The 23,297-nt window shown below is 40.0% G+C and overlaps 1 long non-coding RNA gene and 1 pseudogene across 3 annotated transcripts in view; one reads left to right on the top strand and one right to left on the bottom strand.

Annotated features, from left to right (window-relative positions):
• Positions 1–23,297, top strand: part of LOC143681125 (uncharacterized) — a 74,443-nt gene that overhangs the window by 4,037 nt on the left and 47,109 nt on the right. Inside the window, exons 2-3 of one of the 3 annotated variants that reach the window (XR_013174382.1) lie at positions 54–1,945; positions 2,442–2,523. This is a non-coding gene — a long non-coding RNA (uncharacterized LOC143681125). Of the gene's footprint in view, positions 1–53; positions 3,254–23,297 lie in introns of those variants that run through there. The other 2 variants (XR_013174381.1, XR_013174380.1) reach the window with 2 other exon arrangements.
• Positions 17,267–23,297, bottom strand: part of LOC143679264 (serine/threonine-protein phosphatase PP1-beta catalytic subunit pseudogene) — a 40,383-nt pseudogene continuing 34,352 nt past the window's right edge.

The following is a 23,297-nucleotide window of genomic DNA, read 5'->3' as shown; positions in this document are numbered from 1 at the left end:
AGCAGGGAGCCTGAAACCATTTCTGACTGCTGCAGCTTTCCTCACACCCTTAGGTGCTGGCTGGAATCCTGCCGTGAAGGGAATGGAAGCCCTGGACTGTGTGGCCTGGGCACTGGCTACCTTGCCTCTCGATGAACTGGACTTCTGCTGATGAGGACATTTGCCTGTATCACATGCGAGTTTGGACTTTCCTTCTGGGCCTCTGCACGGGGGACCCCATCTCCATTTGCCAGATGATCTTCCCCCAGTTTGAGTTTTGTCTGGTCGTGGCTTCTCCCACCGACTTGTCACTGTTCTCGAGGTGCCAGCTGTGACTGATTCTACGTAAATACCAACAGAAGGAGAGAACTAAGTCCCCTGTGCTTTCCAAGTCATAATCAGGGACATTTTATTCAATATTCCCTTAAAACTTCTTGCTTGAGGTATGTCAAAATTAATGCCAGGAGTCTTTTAAACAGGGCTGCAAGGTTAATATAGACCTGGTGCATTCATGGAGTTAAGTGACAGCTAAGGGAGTTTCCCACCAAATATTAGCATCTAGAGCCATAATTTGCAAAAACTGTGTAATGGGAAGTGCTCTTCCAAGACTTATCAGTTTACTCTTTCTTTGCAGTCATGCTGCCAATGCAAGGATGATGCTGGTGACGGGCAAAGCCAGCTTCTTTTGGAAACTTCAATCCAAGGGTTCCTGTTAATCTGTCCCTCTTTATTCCCCTCCCCCCACACCACTCCATCCTAGCAGGAGTTTAGGCTTGGAGCTGTGCGGCACATATGCGCTTCTCTGACTGGGGCTGAGCCTTTGCTTTGGAACCGGTAAGGCTGTCTTGCAAGCACAGGGAAAGGCCCTCCCTCTCCAGCCTCCTCTAAATCCAGAGCCCCCTCCAGCACTGAGGAGAAAGGCAGTGCAAGCCCACAGCACGCTATGGAGGTGTTTCTTCAGAGTCAGCACTCCAGCAACCACCCTGCCCCGCCAAACACACCATCAGCAAAGGGTTGGTCTCTCCTTTCCTTAAGAAATGGGACTTTGAACCTGCTGTTTCCCAGCCCAAGGAATTCCAGTGGAAAGTTGCAATGGAAATTGCTGTGACCAACACAGTAGGATATAAATAACATTTTAAAATCACCAAGCCATGTCTTCACCTACTCTCATGCTACTGCTTCTGATCCCCACAGTCAAACCCCCTGCCAGATGCAAAGACTCTGAAGCCACCAGCTGATGACTGACGTTTCCTTCCCCACTGCGGAAGGCCACTCCAAAGACTCGAGGTGCTTTTAAAGAAATTTTACATCATCACATCCCTCAAACTTCCAAAGAATATTCCATAAAGTTGTGTAATGCTTTGTATACCTAAACATTCACCAAAAGGATTAAATGCCTGCCCGGTGATGATTTTCTTCCATAACATTCAAAGGTCTGCATTTCTGTACCCATTTCACTGATGGGGAAACTGACTCTCTAGGGGATGAGTTGCCCAGATTCATTCAAAGGTCATTCCTCTATTGGTAAAGTGGGGTTCTGGGTGGAAAATAAAACACTGGATTTACCAGCAGGGATGTGAGGGAAATGGAATGCATGGCATAAGACGTGATGTTAGCATTCTCGCCTTGAGTGTGCAGGAGTAAGCTTCAGCAGTGTCTGTGTGAGGGGCCTGCAGAAGCCAGACTTTCCCTCTTCAACTATGATTTCCCCTCTCGAAAGGATGCTCCTGGTGTTACGATTCCTAGAAGACGGGCCACCTAGTTTCTCTCCGTTGCATCGCATAGGAAAGACGAAGGACTCAGGACCTGGAATGTGAAGTTGTAGCCACCCATGTGGTGTGGAATGAGGCACTGATCTCATTCCCTGGACCGCGTGGCTTCGCTCTACCAGAGTGGGTAGGGTCCCGACACTGTTAGTGATTGATTCAAATACTAACTCTGCTACTCACCAGCTACGTGATTTAGGGTAAGTGTCTTACTTTCTGTGTGTCACAGTTTCCCTGACTTTAAGTGGGGAGAGCTTAAGGTCACAGGGTCGTTGTTAAATCAGGCCAATGTGCTGAGTTGATACATGCTAGCACCAGTGTAAACACTCCATAATGAGGGATGTTATTATTAGTTAGGATTGTGTGTCTACTTGGAGTCATGGGCTAATGAAACAACAGTCCATCTGCTCTAGCAGCTTTTGAAATTTCTTTTTCTTTAATGATGGTTGTTTCAAACCACATAGTAACAACTCCCTGCCATGTTTGAAAGGGAATACTGAATGAATGTCAGCATAGCTGACAAAGCTTTTTCATATTTCTCAATAACAGAATATGAATCAAACTACCACGCAGTCTGGGTTGCCAGTTACATACACAATCATTCACTAAGAGATTGGATTTTGAATTTACCTTGGCCGGTTTGATTGCCTTGTCTTGATCTGATCTAAGAGTGGCTGATGTCCCTCCAAAACACAGACCCAGCAAGTCCCAAAACTTCAAAGAGGGAAAGGAACCGAGTGCTGATGAGAGGGACACTATACCAAGAGGAAAACAAGTGGTAAGAACCTTCCTTGGTCTATTAATATATGGGGGAAATTGCATGCCAGAGATAAGGACTTTACACCAAATAATAATGATCCAGAATTTTGGTTTGGGAAGAAAACAATGATATCACATATTTATTTCCTCAGTGGAGATTATGACCTTTGGCAGCCTTCTGAATGATTTGTCAGAATGGAACACAACACGAAAGATGAATCCAGTGAGATTTCATATTTGTTACAAATGGAGCAAGTTATACATTTTGAAGCTGATTGGTGCCTTTTACATGTAAGTGGGAGGGAAGGAAGTAGATGGATTTTGGAATCATAAGAAAGGGATATCTATCTTTTTTATGTCACAGCTTGGGTTCCTATAATGATCTTGATAATCTCATGCCACACAGAGGAGAGAAATCTCCTGAGCACCTTCACTCTGGAGCAAAACTTTCTTTGGCTCTGAGAAAGAGCTGCTCTTTCCAGCAGGTAATCCATGCCAAAAGCTAACTGACCAAGATGCTTTCTTGTAGTCTTAACACAGCACTGAAATATGATAGGGAAGAAGTTATCTGCCTCACTGCCTCCATTAGGGAAAGGAAGGCAATTTATTTCTCTCTCAGACCAACAATAAATGGGTCTTTCCAAGAGGTTATGATAATCAATATCTTATGGGAAGACTGGTGAAGTGGCTTAAACATCCAGCAGCAGAACTGAGCAGACAATAATGTGTTATGTATGAGTTTACTACAATAAAATGTTTTTTAAATGATTATTAAAGTAATTATAAAAATTAAAAGTAAATTTAAAAATTTATGCATGCTATTTTGTAAATTAAAATTGAAATAGTTAACCTCTTAATTTCATCAAAATGAATAATTTTTTTAAAGCATCAGGATATTTCAGTTCATGATATCACTTCACTCTGGACCATTGAGGTAAGTGCTTAGGGGAAAGTGGTGCTGCTAAATAATAATTGGGAGCCTGGGTTATTAATAAAACACCATCAATAAAACAGCATCTCCAATTTGCTAAGAATGAGTCTAATTTTTAAAATTTCACATATTTATTTCAAATTTTTGCTGCATATAGTCCCACAACTTGCTTGTGTGCTAAGGGTCTTTGAATTAATTTAATAATCAAAAGGCACCTGCAGACTTGATTAAATATCCAAGGTGAGGTGATATTCTTTGGCTATAGTTTTTAAAATACAAGGAGTCTGGGTATAGTGATTGAAATTATTATTATTACTGCTACTATTATTTTGTAGGAGAAACCTCTATATTTATTTAACCAGATGTATTTCAGGGAATAAAGTTTTCAACCTAAAAAATGAGTAAATATTGTTCTGAATGGTGTGGTCCTATAGGAAGGGATTTATGGGGTGCTTTGCTATCAGGGACGGAAGGAACCGAGAGGAGAATGGCGGGACTCAGGCTAGGAGAACCACCCAGGTGGGGAGGGACAGACAATCAGACCTCGGAGCAAAAGGACGTGAGGAGTAGGAGGAAAGGAGGATGCAAGCAGTAGAATGCACAGGGACTCAGGCAAGACACTGGTCCCAGAGCCCACTCACTGGTGGAGGAAAGCTCTTCAATACAGGGTCAGTCCCTGCCTCAAGTGCTTCATAGAATGCAAAGGGGAGACATGTACCAAAACAGGTGTATCTGCCAGACTTGGCTCTTAGAGACCCAGAGGCTGGGTACAGCTGCGGTGAAGCACAGGCTGATGAACCGTCTCGGGACGCATCTGCTTGCACCAGGACAGTTAGTTTGGTCACATGACCTGTTAATTTAATATAAAATGTCAATTTTTTTTGTTTGGACAAAAATCCATTCATCTGAAGTAAAGGAAATATGGCTATATAAACTGTTATAAACAGGTGTTAGGTCCAGCCATCTGGGTGCAAGAGCTGTAAAATTTATTTGAAAAGTAATAAAGCCTATCCAATTGTGAGATATCATCATTATGCCCCTGTTTGATTTATTGGATTCATTTATTGTTAGTATAACATTTTTAATTTGTACACAAAAGTGAAATTAATATTTTTTAGGAAATATTCATGTTGGTACAACACACTGAATTTTATTTTCTTGCACTGAATTTTTATAGCATGCAAGTAGAATTGTATTAATTGCCCTTGCTGGCAGTCGTGTATTTCTTAGGACCTTTTATATGCAACCAAACTAATTGACCTTTAATCCATTCTGACAGCATTTTAATTATTCACTAGTTAATAATTCTTAAAAGCAACTACAACATTAAAATGTCTCTAGGAGTGTGTACTCAACTATTCAATCCCACATAATCATTTCATACAATATTTATATCAACCTAAATTTTCTCTGAGATCTTTGTATATTTGTATAATGTATACTTTGCACACAGAAAACGACTTTAAAATTCTAATAGCCCACAGTAAAATTAGTAGCTAATAATAAAATTGGATTGCCAAAAGGTCTTTCAACCTGAAAATAATGTTTAATTTGTATATTTTTTTAATAGTACAAATATAAGAATGTTCTTCCACGAGCTAGAGCAAAGGTACCTCATTATTACAAGGTGTTAATAATAGGATGGTATACGGGGGAGGGGGGAAATACGACTAATGCAAACTGTGGGTAAGGGTAATATCGTAATATTCTTTCATCAATTACCACACCAATGCTAAGTGTCAATAATAGGGGGCTATAAAGAGCATGGGGATTTTTTCTTTTTGGAGCTACAAAAATGTTGTCAAATTGCTTGTGGTAATGAATGAACAACTTTTTTATTATACCAGAGCCGTTGATATAGTACACTTGGGATGGACTGTACGGTGTATGAATAAAACTTTTTTTTTAAAAAGCAACCTGTCTCTTGATGGGTTGGATAAAAGGGAAATACAAAAAAAAAATTAAAACTCTAATGGCCACATGGAACATCTTTTTCGTGGTAAATATGTGCATTCCCCAAATGTTTTCTTTTTCTTTTTTCATATAGTTTGAGTCTACCTGATGTAAGGTTTTTTCCCCTGTTTTGGGGGTGGTGGTGCATGGTCCGGGAATTGAACCCAGGTCTCCTGCCTGGAAGGCAAGTATTCTACCTCTGAACCACGGAACCACCTGTGCACCCTACCTGATGTAAGTTTTGAAAAACCCTATGAGGGTCAGACCTGAAAGCAGAGGAAGCCCACTGCAGGGCCTTGGTGAAGGCGCACTTCTGACACCGTCATTCATTCACTGATGACACTCTGCACATGGAGATCAAGAAGTGAAAACTCAGATTGCAACAGTGAGACCTGAAGCTTACAGGGGGCCTTAAATACGAACCTATTAGAAACCCGAAACACAAATGTGTCTGAAGAAACTGCAGAAGCTGGGAAAGTTAAAAAGTCCCTAAAACGGTCTATGAATGTGGGCTTTTTAGACAGTGAAAAATGTTAAAAGTTTAAAAATCCCCAAAGAATCTGCCACATTAACCAATGGGGAGGCAGCAACACAGTCACCCAATTCAGAATCAAAAAAGAAAAATGGTAGAAAATGCTGAGCCTGATGCAAAAAATGCAAATATCAAATATATGGAGTGTAAAGAGGTAGTTGCTGGAGTTCCTGAAGAAACAGAAAATAGTGTGGAGAAGTCAAACGTTGAAGATGACAATGCCATGCCCAGCTTGCCCCTGGGACTGACAAGAGCCTTTGAGGATACGTCATTTGCATCCCTAACTAATTTTGTTAATGAAAACATTCTGAAGGCGATCAAAGAAATGGGCTTTATGAACATGACTGAAATTCAACATAAAAGTATCAGACTGCTTCTGGAAGGTAGAGCTCTCCTACTGGCTGTAAAAAACAGGCAGTGGCAAAACCCTGGCATTCCTCACCCCTGCTGCTGAACTCACTGCTAAGTTAAAATTCATGCCCAGAAAGGCAACCAGGAAGGCTAGTCCAATAAAAGGCATTTTAGTCTTGCAGGGGAGCTTTGGACCTGGTCAAGGGCAAGGAAGCTGGAGTATTTATACTTCCCACCCATCAGGCATGGATTATGCACTACAAGGAGATGAGGTACTTGTAGATTTCCGGGCACTTTCTGCTGTCTTTACTGGTAGGCAAAGCAGGTTATGGCTGCTTAGGAGCAGCCCTCCTCTAAAGACATGTGGGAGCTGGCTGTTGGGGTGTACATTGGCTGTGATCAGTGTGCCTGGAAGTGGTCAAGGGTGCTAATGGGATGTGAGTGGAGCACTGCACTGACAGTACTATGTGGCACTGGGCTGTATGGGTTCAATTGCCAAATTAATTATATAGGAAATAGTTGCTATAAAGGATCTGAGAAAGAAGAGATACCCTGATTGCAGAAGCATCTGTTCAACTCCCCTTACTCTAAGTTTTACAGGAGCAGGCCTGCCCCCATTTACTGCCACGTGTGGCTGGTTAAGTCCATTTACTTCTGGGGTTCTGGGATTCTGGCCCAGAGACATAAACCATATTCTATGAAAACATGGTATTATTTATTGGGCCCCCTCAAACCTCAATTAATTCTAATAGTTAACATTCACTGAGCACTAAAATACATGCTAGAAACAATTCTAAGCCCTTTACAGAAATGATCTCCTTGGATATTTTCAACAACCCTAGTACTCTTTGCACTCCTCAGTTGAGAATGTTGAGACACCAAGAGGTTAAGTACCTTGTCCAAGAGCACATTGCTGGTAGATACGGGAACCAGGATTTGAACACAAAGTGACAAAGGCTGTACCCTTAACCACTGGGTTAAAGACAGATGAACTGAGAGCCAGAGAATCTGCTAAGGGGCTTCTCTAGCAAGAGGGTGGGGCATGTAATAGAGAAGCCACACAACAGACTTTTTAGTGAGGGACCCGATGGAGAATTAGACGGTCCAGCAACAGTGGGTGCTGAGGGGGGCTGAGAGAGCAAGTGAGAATCACTGGGTCTTCACTCAGCTGAGAGAACAAACCAGAGGTTTACCAGTCACACCTTCGTGGACACTAGTATAAGAGAGTCAGTCTAGAAATGCTTAACCTAGAAAGGGTGTCTCGTCTGAGGATTGAAAGACAAGTTGTAAGGATTGAGAGGTGAGTTACAGGGACATTCAAAGGTGTCACGCTCTCCTCCTCTAATGCCACAAGGTCATATAATGACTCATCACCTCCAGTAAATCCGCATTTCACATTGGTTGTTCTCTATCTGACTTCTGGAATTTGTGGATTGATATCTTTCATCAATCAGCCATTATCTCTTCATATATTGCTTTTCCCTCATTCTCTCTCTCCTCTCTTTCTGGGTCTCCAATTAAAGTGTTTTAAGTTTTCTTTCATATACATATTACCATTTTATGTTAAGTTCATGGTGGTGGTTTGTATATCTAAAAGACATTGATTTCTTTATGATAATTTTGTGCCCTGCAACTTTACTGAATTCTCTATGGTTTGCAGTATTTTTCAGTTGATTCTCTCAAGTCTTCATATTATCTGAATATTTTAATACCTTAACTTCTTTCTTTGCAATTTCATGCTTCTGATTTTTCCCTTGTTCTAATTGCATTAGCCAATACCTTTTGTTCATTATGAATAATGATGATGTTAGTGGATGTCTTTGTCCTGACTTTAATGGAAATAATCTCATTTGGGAGTTGAGATAGCTTCATTTCATGGAAGTAGTTTCCTAGCTGTATTATATTGAGTTTTCTTTTTGTAATTGTAAAATCAAGAATGGTTTTGTCCAATGCTCTTTCAATAACTTCTCTTCCTAAGAACTATTAATTTGATGGATAATGTTAGTAGATTTCTCAATCCTGAACCATTCCTGCTCTCCTGAACTAAACCCCACTTGGCCATGATATTATCAATTTAACATTCTTCTGGATTCTATTCTCAAATATTTTATCTAAGATTATTGCATTGAAATTTATATATGGGACTTAGTCTTTAGTTATGCTTGTTTCATATAAAGAATATGAAGGTTTCCTTTCTTTTTCAAGGTTATAAAACTGTTCAGACATCACTAGAGTTATCTGCTCTTAATGGTTTGATCATATTCACCTGTGACAGCATGTGTCTCATTGCTTTCATGGGGGTACAGCTCTTTCATAAGTTTATCTATTTATTCTACAGAAATCAGACTGTTCTGATTTTCTAACTGGCTGGAGTCACTCTTGGTAAATTACATTTTCTGAAAATTTATTCATTTTTATTTAGATTTTCAAATTTATTTACACAGATTACAGTCATCTTTAATGATTCTTATAATGTGGTTATTTCCCCTTTATCATTTTTATTTTGTGAATTTGTTCTTTCTCTACATTTTTCTTGTCCCTTTCTTGAGTACTTTTCAATGCTGAATGTTACAGGCTGATTTTCCTGGAACATGGAATTTTAACCAATGTCAGAAACTAACAACAACAAAAATAATTCAAATTCATCCCTTTAGAAACATGTTTTTAAATAACTCTTGAGTAAGGGGGAAGTCATAACTAAACTTTCAAACTGTTTAAAAATGAATGACAATGAAAGCAATAGATATCACATCTTTAAAATACTAGCAAAGCAGCATTTGTGAAAGTTTTGTAGCTTTAATGCATATATTAGGAAACAGTAAAGATGGGAAATAAATAAATATGTTCTGGATGAGAAACTCACTAATACTAAAATGTCAGCTCTCCCAATTTGAATATGAATATGACTTTTTAAGAATATCAACTTTGAGTTTTATTCCAAAAATACAATTCTGTGAGACTAGCAAGAAATTTATGGAAATGATAGATACATTTTCTCCATTAAATAACAAAGTATAATATAACATCTAGTTAATTTAAATGGAATAATATTGGTGCAAAAATAGTCAAATAAATAAATGCATTAGACTAGACTCTAGATCCAAGTATATATGCAAACACAATTTGTGGTAAAAGTAACACTTCATATCAGTTGGGGGAAATGGGCAATTTGCCAAGTTCTGATGGGACAATGAACTGCTAATGCATTTAGAAAAACATTAGACCCATATCTAACACCATTCACTGAAATAAACAACAGATGAATTTTAAATTATTCCTAAAATGTATGTCAGAAGGAAACATAGCAGACTGTTTCTCCAACTTAGTTATGTGACAGAAAGAAAACATTTATAATGCCTTTCACAGACTGAAAATTAATAACTAGCATACCTTAAGTTCCTATGAATTAATAAAGAAAAAGCAAATAATCTGCCACAAAAAAGACAGGGGACAGAAAAGATTATTTACAGAAGGAAAATTATGACCCATATGTAAAAGGATACTCAACTTCACTATCATCTGAAACATGCAAACTAAAATAATAGTGAGTGTACCAATTTTTGCCTATCAGATAGGCAGAAATTGAAAATGTCAAATGTTTGCCCAGAATCTGATAGATATGTAAAGCTTTTAGTGGAGGGAATCTGAAAGCATCAATTTAAAAACTGCATATTCCCTTTGACTCAGCAATTCCACCATCCTAAGAAATAACTGTATACATTTGCAAAGATGAATAGAGAAGGATGTTCATTATTGGTTATTTAGGGAAGTGATAAAGCAATATAAATTACACCCACTGGGAAAGGGAGGTGGAGCTGCATGCAGCGATGTGCAAAGTTCTACAAGTCCTATCACTAAGTGAAAACATATGTTGAAGTCTATATAATGAGTCATGTATGCGTAACGCAAAGCAGACGGTCCTGTGTGCGCGTGCGTGCATGCGGGGTGTAGTGTGCATGCATACATGCGCTTTAAAAGGGCTGGAAGGATGCTCCCCAAAATGCCGACATGAACCCTCCAAGTAGACGAGCCAGAGCGGGAAGAAGGAGGACATCCACATTTCCTTCCAACGTTTGTAATATTCTGAATGATTCGAAGCCTTTACAATAAGAATGAATTTGAACATTACTCAAATCCTTTTTTTTAAGGGCAGGTACAAAATGAAAAAACAAAAATATCTACAGCTGGCGGTGTGGTCAAGCCAGCAGACTTGTTGAGCCACTGCTCCCACCCCCTCCTCCGCACGGCTTCCAGCAAAAGACAGCCAGAGTGCGCAGGCCGCGGGGGCGCGGTGGCAGTGCTGCCGCCTGCCATGCCGTGTCCGGGTTCGGTTCCCCATGCCTGCCCGTGCAAATAAAGAGAGAGACAACTAGAGAGCATGCCAGAAACCCGGGTTCGGCTCTTGACCCATGCACCCCCCACAACCCCCCAAAAAGACAACTACAGAGGATGTGGAAAATAAATAAATAAATAAAGAGGGGGCAGATGGGGTGAGGCCTGATTAAATGTGACCCGCTTTCACTCAATCAGGAGATGCTTCAGTGAAATACTCCATAGTATGGAATAGGTCCTTCAATAAGAAACAAATATACCAAAATCTTTTCTGTCCAACGCTATCACACAGACACATAATTAATTTATTCCCCAAGTGTTTGTTGACTATGAACCTAATTATAATGTTGGAAGTGTGACATGGTGGCACTTTATCGCCACTCTGTATGGGCAAAATTTGCGTTTTCTCCAACTTTCCGGGTCACCATGCCAGCTTCGACGACAGCCCTGGTTTATGCTGTGGGTGGGGGTGGACAACTTCAGACAACTTAGGATGAGCTGTTCTTTTCCACCCCACAGCCCCCCTCAGCCTCCCACTGCTTAGGGAAAGGTGAAAGAAGCAGGTGTTTGGGTGAGGCGACGTTGGGAGCTATTTACATAAAGAGGCGTGTAATACAGCCATCCCAATTTAGCTGTAGAAAAGAACTGGCCTAGATAAATGCTCATGTTTCATAAATATTCACTTGTTATGGGCGCTGTGGCTCGTTCCAAGAGGGACACAGCCCAGTGGATTCATCCCTAAGTGCTGTCCTCAGGGGCGTTTGTCACGTCTAGAAAGTGCGAAGTGAAGGTGACAGCAATAAAGAAGAAAAGATAGAATGAATCACATAAAGAAGAATCGGGAACAACATCAGCAGAGGCAGATCAATTTCCTACTGCAAGGAAAGAGACTAATGTAAGAAAACCTGGGTGTATGCTCCAGAGAAGAGAAAATAAAGCACTCGAAGGCATTGGAGTCATGCACAAGCAAGGACTTTGTAGGCCGTAAGCACTGGGAAAGATTACAGTGTGCTCCGGCAGCCCTCCTTCCCCCACATGTGACTCCAAATAAAAGCAATACTAGAGTGAGGCGTGGTTCAGTGGTAGAATGCTTGCCTCCATGTGGGAGACCTGGGTTCGATTCCCAGACCAGGCACCACCACCACCCCTCAAAAATAAGACACAATACTAAACCATTAAATAAGTCAGAATAGGAATCAGCAAAGTTTTTCAAAATTATTTTGAAAAATATTCTGCTTTATCTTGGCTGATAAACCAAGCCTGTTGTTAGCCTGAATCTTGGGTCATCTCTACAGATTAGCTTCAACTCCAACACCTGAGCTGGGTACCAGCCTAAGAAAACTCTTCTTCTCAGGTGCAAGACTACTGAGAGAGTCCACTTAGTTGGCATGAAGTTGACACAAGGGAGCTTTGTCTCAGATGACTGCAAAATAGCACTGGGCCACTCAAAGTGGGGATAGGATGGGTGCTGGGATAGCATCGGAGAATGGCCATGAAGAAGCTCAGAGAGCAGGGGGAGGATTGTTCGTTCACAATTGAAAATATTATGAGGTGGTGACAGCCAAAGGGAAGCTCACATCTGGTATGCATTGAAAGATGCTTTAGACTTTCTCCTAATTGTGAAAGTCACTTTTTATTTTAACTTTTAATTTTTTTTAAAACATAACATACAAACATGAACATTCTTACCATATGATCATTCCATTTGTGGTATAAAATCAATATCATCACATAGTTGTATATTCATCATCGTGGTCGTTTCTTAGAACATTTGCATCAATTCAGAAAAAGAAATAAAATGAAAAAAATTGGGACTCAGCATCAAGGGATTGAGAAAAACTTTTCGACCAAAAGGGGGAAGAGCAAAATGAAACAAAATAAAGTGTCAATGGCTGAGAAATTTCAAACAGGGTCAAGAGGTTATCCTGGAGGTTATTCTTAGGCATTAAATAGATATCACCTTTTTAGTTAAGGTGTATTGGAGAGGCTGGAGGGAAGTGCCTGGAAATGTAGAGCTGTGTTCCAGTAGCCATGTTTCTTGAAGATGATTGTATAATGATATAGCTTTCACAATGTGACTGTGTGATTATGAAAACCTTGTGTCTGATGCTCCTTTTATCTACCATATCAATAGGTGAGAAAACATATGGATTAAAAATAAATAAATAAAAGGGGGAACAAATGTTAAAATAAATTTAGTAGATTCAAATGCTAGTGATCAATGAAAGGGAGGGGTAAGGGGTATGGTATGTATGAATTTTTTTTCTGTTTTCTTTCTATTTCTTTTTCTGAACTGATGCAAATATTCTAAGAAATGATCATGATGATGAATATACAACTATGTGATGATATTGTGAATTATTGATTACATAACAAGAATGGAATGATCATATGGTAAGAATGTTTGTGTTTGTATGTGGTTATGTTTCATAGATTAAAAAAAAAAGAAAAAAATTCATACATACCATACCCCTTATTCCTCCCTCTCATTGACTGCTAGTATTTCCATCTACCCAATATATTTTAGCCTTTGTTCCACCTATTTTTTTTCTATACCCTTTACCACTCCCTTTCATTGATCACTAGCATTCAACCTACTAAATTTACTTTTACATTTGCTCCCCCTATTATTTATTTGTTTTTAAACCCTATGTTTTTCTCATCTGTCCATAAGATAGATAAAAGGAGTATTAGACACAAGGTTTTCACAATCACATAGTCACATTGTGAAAGCTATGTCATTATTCACTTATCATCAAGAAACATGGCTACTGGAACACAGCTCTACATTTTCAGGCAGTTCCCTCCAGCCTCTCCATGACACCTTAACTAAACAGGTGATATCTATACATTGCGTAAGAATAACCTCCAGGATAACCTCTTGACTCTGTTTGAAATCTCTCAGTCATTGACATTTTATTTTGTCTCATTTTGCTCTTCCCCCTTTTGGTCAAGAAGGTTTTCTCAATCCCTTGATGCTGAGTCCCAGCTCATTCTAGGATTTCTGTCCCATGTTGCCAGGAAGGTCCACACCCCTGGGAGTCATGTAGAGAGGGGAAGGCAGTGAGTTCACCTGCTGAGTTGGCTTAGAGAGAGAGAGAGGCCACATCGGAGCAACAAAAGAGGTTCTCTGAAGGTGATTCTTAGGCCTAACTTAAACAGGCTTACCCTATCTTTTGTGGAGATATGTTTCATATGAACAAACCCCAAGATTGGGGGCTTAGCCTATTGGTTTGGCTGTTCCCACTGCTTGTAAGAATATCAGGAATTCTCCACTTGGGGAAATTGAATTTTCCCCCTTTCTCGCCATTCCCCCAAGGAGATTAAGAAAGTCATTTTTAATGAGGGGTGAATTCTGGTTCCAATATCTGTGATTCCTGTGTCGATCATCCACCTCTAATTGCTTTCTCCTGTGTGTGTTTGGAGGCTCAGAGAGCAGTGATCACGTAAGCAAAAGGGAACACAGATGGAAGAAGCACTTACCCTGCATTAGTAAGCTCAGAACGATCCTCACCCCATGTGACTTTCGGAATTGCTGCCATACACTCAGGGCCTCTACCCAGTACAAATCAGGGACAGCCTTGTTGTGACTCAGTGCGACACTACTGACCATTCCTCACTACTATTCATCTCTTGTTTATCAGACGTGGACTCTCAAAATTGTCTCCTCTGTAGTGGAACCCGAGGTTTCTGACGCCTGACATGTCTCTTTCTTGATAACAGCCGATCCCATTAGATAATGGCATCCTGAGGAGAAACCTTCTAGCGCCCTCAGTTTGACTCTGGGGTTTAAAAAACCATTGAAGTTAAATTAAAATACATTTTTATGTTGGATAAACTCACTAAAGTTAATAATTAGTTTCACTGTTCATATTTGTAACTTCAAAAGTTATTTTCAGGGCTTTAAAATTCATGACTGTCACTGAATTTGACTTTTTTTACTGGCTGAATCTGGTGGATCTTATCTCTGAAGCACACTGCTTCTCTGCCTTGGGATAGCCCCATTTTCCATCCACAGAAGAATTATTCCCCTTCACGAGTGGGCTATATTTCTGGGCACGAGCCTTACCTTTGTTTACTTAAACTGTAGAGAGTGAAATCCATTCTATCATCACCTTCGTTCAACCGCATTGCATAGGAAAAGAAGAGTCTGTACTATATCTTGAAGGTCAAAATTTCAAGGTAGTCTTTATCAAAGAGATATTTATTCAAAATAATCTGTCTCTGGCACTCTGAATAGAGACAGGCTAAATTAGCCAATTATAGCAAGTACAGTGGAAAAAAAAACTGTGGCTAGACTAATCGAAATATTCCCAAACACTAAGTATTCATCAGAAGAGGCTGGGTCTTTTTCTGTGATGGTGAACACATAAGCGTAACATTCTCTCTCTGCACTATACCTTGATTTGGTTTCTTTTTCCATATAGTGCGGTGCAGCCTTGAAGGAGTTGCAGATTCATGTTATATATAATTTTTTCAATTAGGGAACTTTTACTAAATAAGAAAACTCCATATAAAGTGTGCTTTAAACAAAATGGACTTAGAAAAAAGATGCATGCTTTTTTTGGGGGGGGGGGGATAGGCAGGCATTGGGAATTGAACCCGGGTCTCCGGCATGGCAGGCGAGAACTCTGCCTGCTGAGCCACTGTGGCCCCCCAATGCATGCATTTTTAAAGAATATTTTCACTGAGAAATCTTTACACACATACAGTCCATACATGGTATAAAATCAGTGGCTCACAATATCATCACCTAGTTGTGTATTCATCACCATGATCATTTTTAGAATATTTGCATCACTCCAGAAAAAGAAATAAAAGGGAAAAAGGAAAAATGTCCCATAGTCCTTACCCCCCCGCCTCATCGGCCACTAGAATTTCAATGTACCCTGATGAATGTATGTATTTTAAAGAACTTTGCACTGTGCCGAAAATCAAAAACCTCCCGCAGTAATACAACGTGTCGATTCATACAATGTTAACAGAATTCTCACTACAACATTTCCAAAGACAATATTACGGTCAAGAATTTCACATCTGTGGCAGCACATATGTAGAAGGGCATTATAAATCTGATGCCCACCCTTATGAAGCTTCCAAATGTGACAGTGCTCAATGAAAGCTTTTAGAATCCCATCCAATAGTGTCAAATCCAAAGAATCACTAGTCTATGTCCTGTAAGTTCTTTTTCTAAAATCTTTACGTTGACTTTTCTCTTCCTTGCCATTTGTTAATGCTAATCTTTAAAAAAAGAGAGACCAGGAAAAGAAAGGCTGCAATAACCTCTTGATCATGTACGGAAATCATTGCTACTACAGTTCACTACAAAGCATGCCCATACAATATCATGTGGACTTTGATCATGGAAACTCAGAAGAATAAAACTCTCTGGTGACATAAGCCTTACAGTCTATTGCATAAAACATCCACATGGCAGTATTAGATGTTTTAAGCACTTCACATCCATAACTGACAAAATGTCCCACTGACCAGCGTCCATTTAAATGCAACCTTATGGAGAGGGAAAAAAGGAGGTTGTGTTAGCTTTCCAAAGCTGGTCAAAAAAGGATTCTCATGTTCTCTTGATCCAAAAACAAATAACAACAAAGAACTCCCCACACCCCCCAAAAAAACGAAACCAATAAAGTGAGGGCATTACTGGAGAGCTAAGCATGCCAAAAGATGTTTCATGTGAATTAAAATCTAAAGCAAGGTCCCACATAATCCCATTACCGACTAGTTGGGTAATACTATATGAGCCTTATATGAAAGTTAAATGAAATGCTACTGCACAATACAGCATCAATAAGTTAAAAACTAGTGCACAGGGCGGGCCACGGTGGCTCAGTGGCAGAGTTCTAGCCTGTGATGCTAGAGACCTGGGTTCAATTCCCAGAGCCTGCCCATGCCAAAACAAACAAACAAACAAACAAAAACTAGTGCACAAATCCAAATCAGTAGCAATTTCTGTACAAAGCAGAATATTCACTATCAGCTGTAAAGTTTGCCTAAACTGTTTGATGACAACACTGGATTGGACAGCCTGCAATTTTTTTAAACTACCAATCTCTAAAATTAATTTTTACCATAATGAAGCCTAAGTTTTATTAGTAAGATCAAACAGGCACATAAGTAGATAAGCAAGGGAAAAAAAGAATCAGTGAATATCTGTAAAGCTCTTCCAACATTTCACTTTCAAAAGTATTTAGGGAAAAAAAATCTAAAAAAATATTTGCCGTTATTCTAGCAAAAACAAAACAAAACAAACCCTAAGTAATCAACCAAGCAACACCAAAACCACATTACAACAGACGGATCATCATGCTTTCATCTGGTTGAACTATATCTAGTTTAACTGGGATGCTTTTCAACTTTAAAAATTGTGACAAGTGAACATGTAATTTTAATGGATAATTTGAATTTGGATTTGACTTTGTTGGATATTAGAATAGAGTATACTTATTACGATACAGTGTAGCATATCTTTCCATTAGGAAAAAAGTTAAGATCCATTAGAAACAAAGTTAGGATCTTTCAGCCATCTCCTTAAGTTACAGGTATGACATTCTAAAGGGCATCAGATGGCTGAATGGTTCTGCACATTCATATATTATGAAGTATGTCCTTAACAAATCTGATGGTTTCTTTACAGAGTTCCTCTCGTCACCTTTTCTTCAGTGGATTAGCTGTCCAAGTTAGAGTGACAGGCTGTCCAGAGTTCAGGCCGCCACACTGGCACTTAGCTTTCTTTTCAGATGGCGTCAATATCTGAAATGAGCACATCAAAGTTTCACCCACACTCATCTTCCACCAGCATTTTCAAATCCACCACAGTAAATTGGGGCTGAAAACAGGGTCACCAGTTGTCATTTAGGAAAAAATTCATACCCATCTTCAACCACCTGATGAGCACAAGTCCAAATCATGACGATTCGGAAATCTGCTGATGACATCAGATCCAAAAGCCAAGGAAACACCGTGTTCATTTTCTCCCCAGCCTGGCACATGTTTATCTGGGTCAGACCCCAGCAAACCACAGAGCAAACCTGTATCGGGGCATCAGTAGGTCTCAGAATTCTCTGAATTCGCTCCACTGATTGCAGGTCTGGTGACAGTCCTTCAGGGCAGCAGAGGGTCTCGTCATCCACACGGGCAGCTGTAGGCAGTTAATCCGTGAAAGCCTTTCACAATTTAATAGTAAACCATCCGTCATAAAATCCATATATGCAGTTGATGCTAGTAGCTTATGGTTTCCGCTTAAGAGAGAGCAATCCTTGGATATTTGCTTTTATAAGCCAATAGCAAACATTTTCCAAATACTGCTTTGCTCTGTCCACATAACCTCCTAAGAAAAGAGAGTTGGCTTCTGGTGGGAAACCTCACATCCAAATAACTGTACACTATCCGTGAATATCCCCACAGATTTTCCACGTTGCTTCCAATGCCAAAAGAATACCTGGCTTAGGGAGCTCTCCCAAGACTGTATACAGAAGCCCCGCACCCCTGCTTCAGCCGCCTGCACGGTCTCTCCGAGAAGGCATCTCCTCCACTCTCGCCCACCGCCCGCCCGCAGTGCCCTCCGCGCCGCCCTTCCCCGCCCCGCGCCAGCGGCCCTGCACAGGGCGCTCACCCTGGTGGGGTGGGCCCAAGGGTTGGATGGCAAAATGCACCTGACCACGAAAGTCTGGGGGAGAAACGCTAATGAGGCACAATATAGGACAACCCCGGGTTCAGAAGCTACAGATGGGAGTGCACGGGTGGTTGGGGGGTAGAATGCTCTCTTACATGCCAAGACCTGCTGCATTCCTGAACCACGACCCCCACCCCCCAAAAAAGCTATAGATAGGTCATTTTATGGACAAATGATAAATGTCCTAACATTGTATCATAATTTAATTAAAGGCTGCCCAAGACTGAGTTATTCATACTCTTCAGTGAATAACACATTATAACCAGTGGACTCTGCAAAGCCTTTTGCTTCTATATGTTTTTTTAACTTTTTTATTTTATTGTATAGTATAACATATATACAAAGCAAAGAAAGAAAGAAGAAATAGTTTTCAAAGCACTCTGCAACAAGTGGTTACAGGACAGATCCCAGAGTTTGCCAAGGGCTACCATACTATCCTCTCATATATTTCCTTCTAGCTGCTCCAGAATATAGGAGACTAGAGGGCTTAAATGCATTTTTATCATCACAATTGACTTTTTTCCTTCTTTTTTTTTCTGAAAAATAACATATATGCAAAAGAGCCATAAACTTCAAAACACAGTATCACAATTAGTTGTAGAACATATTTCAGACTTCGACATGGGTTACAATTTCACAATTTTAGGTTTTTACTTCTAGTTGCTCTAAAATACTGGAAACTAAAAAAGGTATCAATTTAATGACCCAGCATTCATATTCACTGGTTAAGTCCTGTCTTCTATATATAATTCCACCATCACCTTTGATCTTTCCATACCTCTCTTTAGGGTTGTTTGGGCCATGGCAAGTTTAAATTTTTGATATTGGAAGGGGCTGCCACTAATATAGGGTAGGGAGATGGAACTATCTGAGGTTCTACAGAGGCTGAGCTAGGTTTCAGGACTTATCTGGACCAGGGACACATCTGGAGGTTGTAGGTTTCTGAGATGTTACCCTAGTGCCTGGATCCTTGTGGAATCTTATATATTGCCCTAGGTGTTCTTTAGGATTGGCTGGAATGGTCCTGGTTGGGGATTGGCAGGTTATGATAGGCAGCAAGGTCTACCTGAAGCTTGTATAACTGCAACCTCCAGTGTAGCCTCTCGACTCTGTTTGAACCCTGTCACTAATATTTTATTAACTACACTTCTTTTCCCCCTTTTGGTCAGGCTGGAATTGTTGATCCTATAGTGCCAGGTCTGGATTCATCCCTGGAAGTCATCTCCCACGTCACCAGGGAGACTTTCAACCCTGGATGTCATGTCCCACGTAGGGAGGAGGGCAACAATTTCATTTGCAGAGTTGAGCTTAGAGAGAGTGAGGCCACATCTGAGCAACAACAGAGGTCCTTCAGAAATAACTCTTAGGCATGCCTATAGGTAGACTAAGCTACTCCGCTACCTATGTAAGCTTCACAAGATTAAGCCTTGTGATTGAGGGCATGACCTATTGATTTGGATGTCCCTAAAGTCTGACACAGTATCAGAGGATTCCCTGATGGTAAGGTGTAATAGTTCCATAGTCTTTCTCCCCTCCTTTAGGGGACTTTGCCAATACTTTTTGATTATCTGCTTAATATACTCTAGGATGTTTCCAGGCATTACAATAATCTATACAGGATTAAAGGACCTCTTCCTTATTCTGTGCTTCCTGTGTTTCAGTTGTTCAAATGAGCTATACTGATAAATTGAAATAGATTATGCACTACAGAAAATTTCAGTTCCAGATCAATCAAACCTTTCTTCCATTGGTCTCAAAGAGTATGTGTGGTTCTAAAATACAGACACTGTCTTCCTTACCCCTACATTCTGAATTACTTTAACCCCAACTTGTTCAGCTTTGTTCTTATCTGTAAATATCAGGTTATATATATAAAACAGCCTCTCAAAATCCCAAAATAATAATCACCATTCAGGACTTAATGTGTCTGCTCTAAAAGCTTACAATTTAGGCACCTGTTTTCTTACAAGCATTTTCTGAAGGTGACCATACCATTGTTGTTTTTTTGTTCTGGCTTATTTTGTCTCACCAAATGTCCCACATGTTCATCACATCCTGCATGCCTCATGACATTGTTCCTTTTTGTAGCAGCACAGCCTTCATTCATAAGTATACACCATCGTTTGCTATGGTAGTTAAATTCACTTGTCAACTTGGCCAGGTGAAGATGCCTGGTTATATTGCTATACACATCAGCCGATGGCTTGTTAACCTCATCTGTCCCTGATTACATCTGCAGTTGGCTAGGAGGCATGCCTGCTGCAATGAATGATGTTCATTTAATTGGCTGGTGCTTAAATGAGAGAGCACAATGTAGCACAGCCCAAGCAGCTCCACATACCTCATCTCGGCACTCGCAGCTCAGCCCAGGCCTCTGGAGATGCAGAAAGGAATCACCCCGGGGAAAGTTGTTGGAACCCAGAGGCCTGGAGAGAAGGTCAGCAGAGACCACCCTGTGCCTTCCCAGATACGAAAGAACCTCAGTTGAAAGTTAGCTACCTTTCCTCTGAAGAACTATATACTAACTAAATAAATCCCCTTTTATTGAATGCCAATCATCTCTGGTGTGTTGCATTCCAGCAGCTAGCAAACTAGAACATTCACCATTCTACATCAGTACGTCCTTCCGCCACCTGCATTCATCAGGCATCATGTAGAAAGTCCAAAGTCCACAGTCCATCAACATTCTCAATTTGAGATTATTTCATTGTTCCCAAGAGACAGAAAACCAATAAACACACCCTCGCTAAATAGGAAATCTAAACCTCGTATTAACTCTTATCCCTCCCCCCATTATTTACCTGTGCTGTTGCTGTGGTAGTGCTGATGGTTTCCTTTTGAACATAGCTCATCACATGCAATAGCAGTTTTCTCCCTGTAACCTGGACTTAAACACTCTTTGTACATGAATCATATCTGTGAATTAATTCTTATGAGAACACATTCATATTTCTAGTATGAATCAGTGGGACATGTAACTCTATACAACCCCTTTCAATCTTGCTCATCTTTAATATGATAATATCACTTATAGACCCACTAGAGAATCACCTTCACTCCCATCTACTCCCTTACACTGGAGTGCAACCTCATCAGCTAACGGTTCACCCATCTCTTGTTTCTATGTATCTCTAAGTCCCCTATATTCTTTATTATAAGACTCTGATTATACCTTTGTGCTGGTCATGAAAGTGGAATTATACAGTATCTATCCTTTTGTGTCTGGCTTATTTCACTCAGCATTATGTTCTCAAGGCTCATCCATCTTGTCACATGCTTCAGGACGTCATTTGCATAATATTCCATATGTATATACCACATTTTGTTGATCCACTCATCTGTTGACGGGCATTTGATTTATTTCCATCTTTTTGGCATTGTGAATAATGCTGCTATGAACATCAGTGTGCAAATGTCTGTTTGTGTCATTGCTTTCAGCTCTTCTGGGTATATACCAAGTAGTGCAAATGCTGGGTCATAGGGCAACTCGATGTTTAGTTTCCTAAGTGTTCTAGTTTGCTAGCTGCTGGAATGCAATATACCAGAAACACTTTTTAAAAGGGGAATTTAATAAGTTGCTAGTTTACAGTTGTAAGGCCGCAAAAATGTTCCAATTAAAACAAGTCCATAGAAATGTCCAATCAAAGGCTCCCAGGGTAAGATTCAAGAGGACTGATGAAGTTCAGGATTTCTTTCTCAAGTGGAAGGGCAAATGGTAAACACAGTCAGGGTTCCTCTCTCATCTGGAAGGGCACATGGTGAACACGGCGTCATCTGCTAGCTTCTTCTCCTGGCTTCCTGTTTCATGAAGCTCCCTGGGAGGCATTTTCCTTCTTCATCTCCAAAGGTTGCTGGCTGGTGGACTCTGCTTCTCATCGCTAAGTCATTCTGCTCTGCTCTCTCTGAATCTCTTCATTCTCCAAAATGCTTCCTCTTTCATAGGACTCCAGAAACTTCTCAAAACCCACCCACATGGATATGTCATCACCTTATCCAGCTTAACAACCACTCTTGATTAAATCACGTCTCCAGGGAGATGATCTGATTACAGTTTCAAACATTCAGTATTGAATAGGGATTATTCTGCCTTTATGAAATGGGAGTTTGATTAAAACTTGGCTTAGGGGACATACATCCTTTCAAACCAGCACACTAAGGAAGTGCCAGTCCTCCATAGTGGCTGCACCATTGTATATTCCCACCAGCAGTGCATAAGTGTCCCAGTTTCTCCACATTCTCTCCAACATGTATAGTTTCCTGTTTGTTTAATGGCAGCCATTCTTATAGGTGTGAGGTGGTATCTCATTGTTCTCTTGATCTGCATTTCCCTTATAGCCAATGAAAATGTGTATCTCTCCATGTGCTTTTGAGCCATCTGTATTTACTCTTCAGAAAAATGCCTATTCATGTCTTTAGCCCATTTTAGAATTGGGTCATTTGTTCTTTTGTTGTTGAATTGTATGATTTCTTTGTATGTACAGGAAGTCAAACCTTTGTCTGATATGTGATTTCCAAATATTTTCTCCCATTGAGTTGGCTGCCTCTTCACCTTTTTGACAAAGTCTTTTGAAGTGCAGAAGCATTTGATTTTGAGGAGTTCCCATTTATCTGTTTTATTCTTTTGTTGCTTGTGCTTTGGGTGTAAAGTTTAGGAAGCTACCTCCTGTTACTAGGTCTTGAAGATCTTTTCCTACATTATGTTTTAAAAGCTTTATGGTGCTAGTTCTTATATTTAGGTTTTTGATCCACTTTGAACTGACTTTGCTTCTATATTTTATTTCATTCATTCAACAAATATTTAAGAAGTATATGTCATGAGTCATGCCCTGTTCTAGGTTGTAGGGATACAATAATGAGGAAAATAAGGATGCTTGCTCTTGCAGAGTTTACATTAAAGCGGAATAAGCCAGAGAACAAATAATAAGACAAGTAAATTATGTAGTATGTTAGAAAGTGGTATGTGCTATGGAAACCCTGACAAAAATGCTTTCCAAATAAAATGCA

The sequence above is a fragment of the Tamandua tetradactyla genome, chromosome 4, assembly GCF_023851605.1.
Source record: "Tamandua tetradactyla isolate mTamTet1 chromosome 4, mTamTet1.pri, whole genome shotgun sequence".
In the NCBI taxonomy this organism is placed as follows: Eukaryota; Metazoa; Chordata; class Mammalia; order Pilosa; family Myrmecophagidae; genus Tamandua; species Tamandua tetradactyla.
The sequence above is the reverse complement of the archived record's forward strand: the minus strand, read 5'-3'. Positions and strand labels throughout refer to the sequence as shown.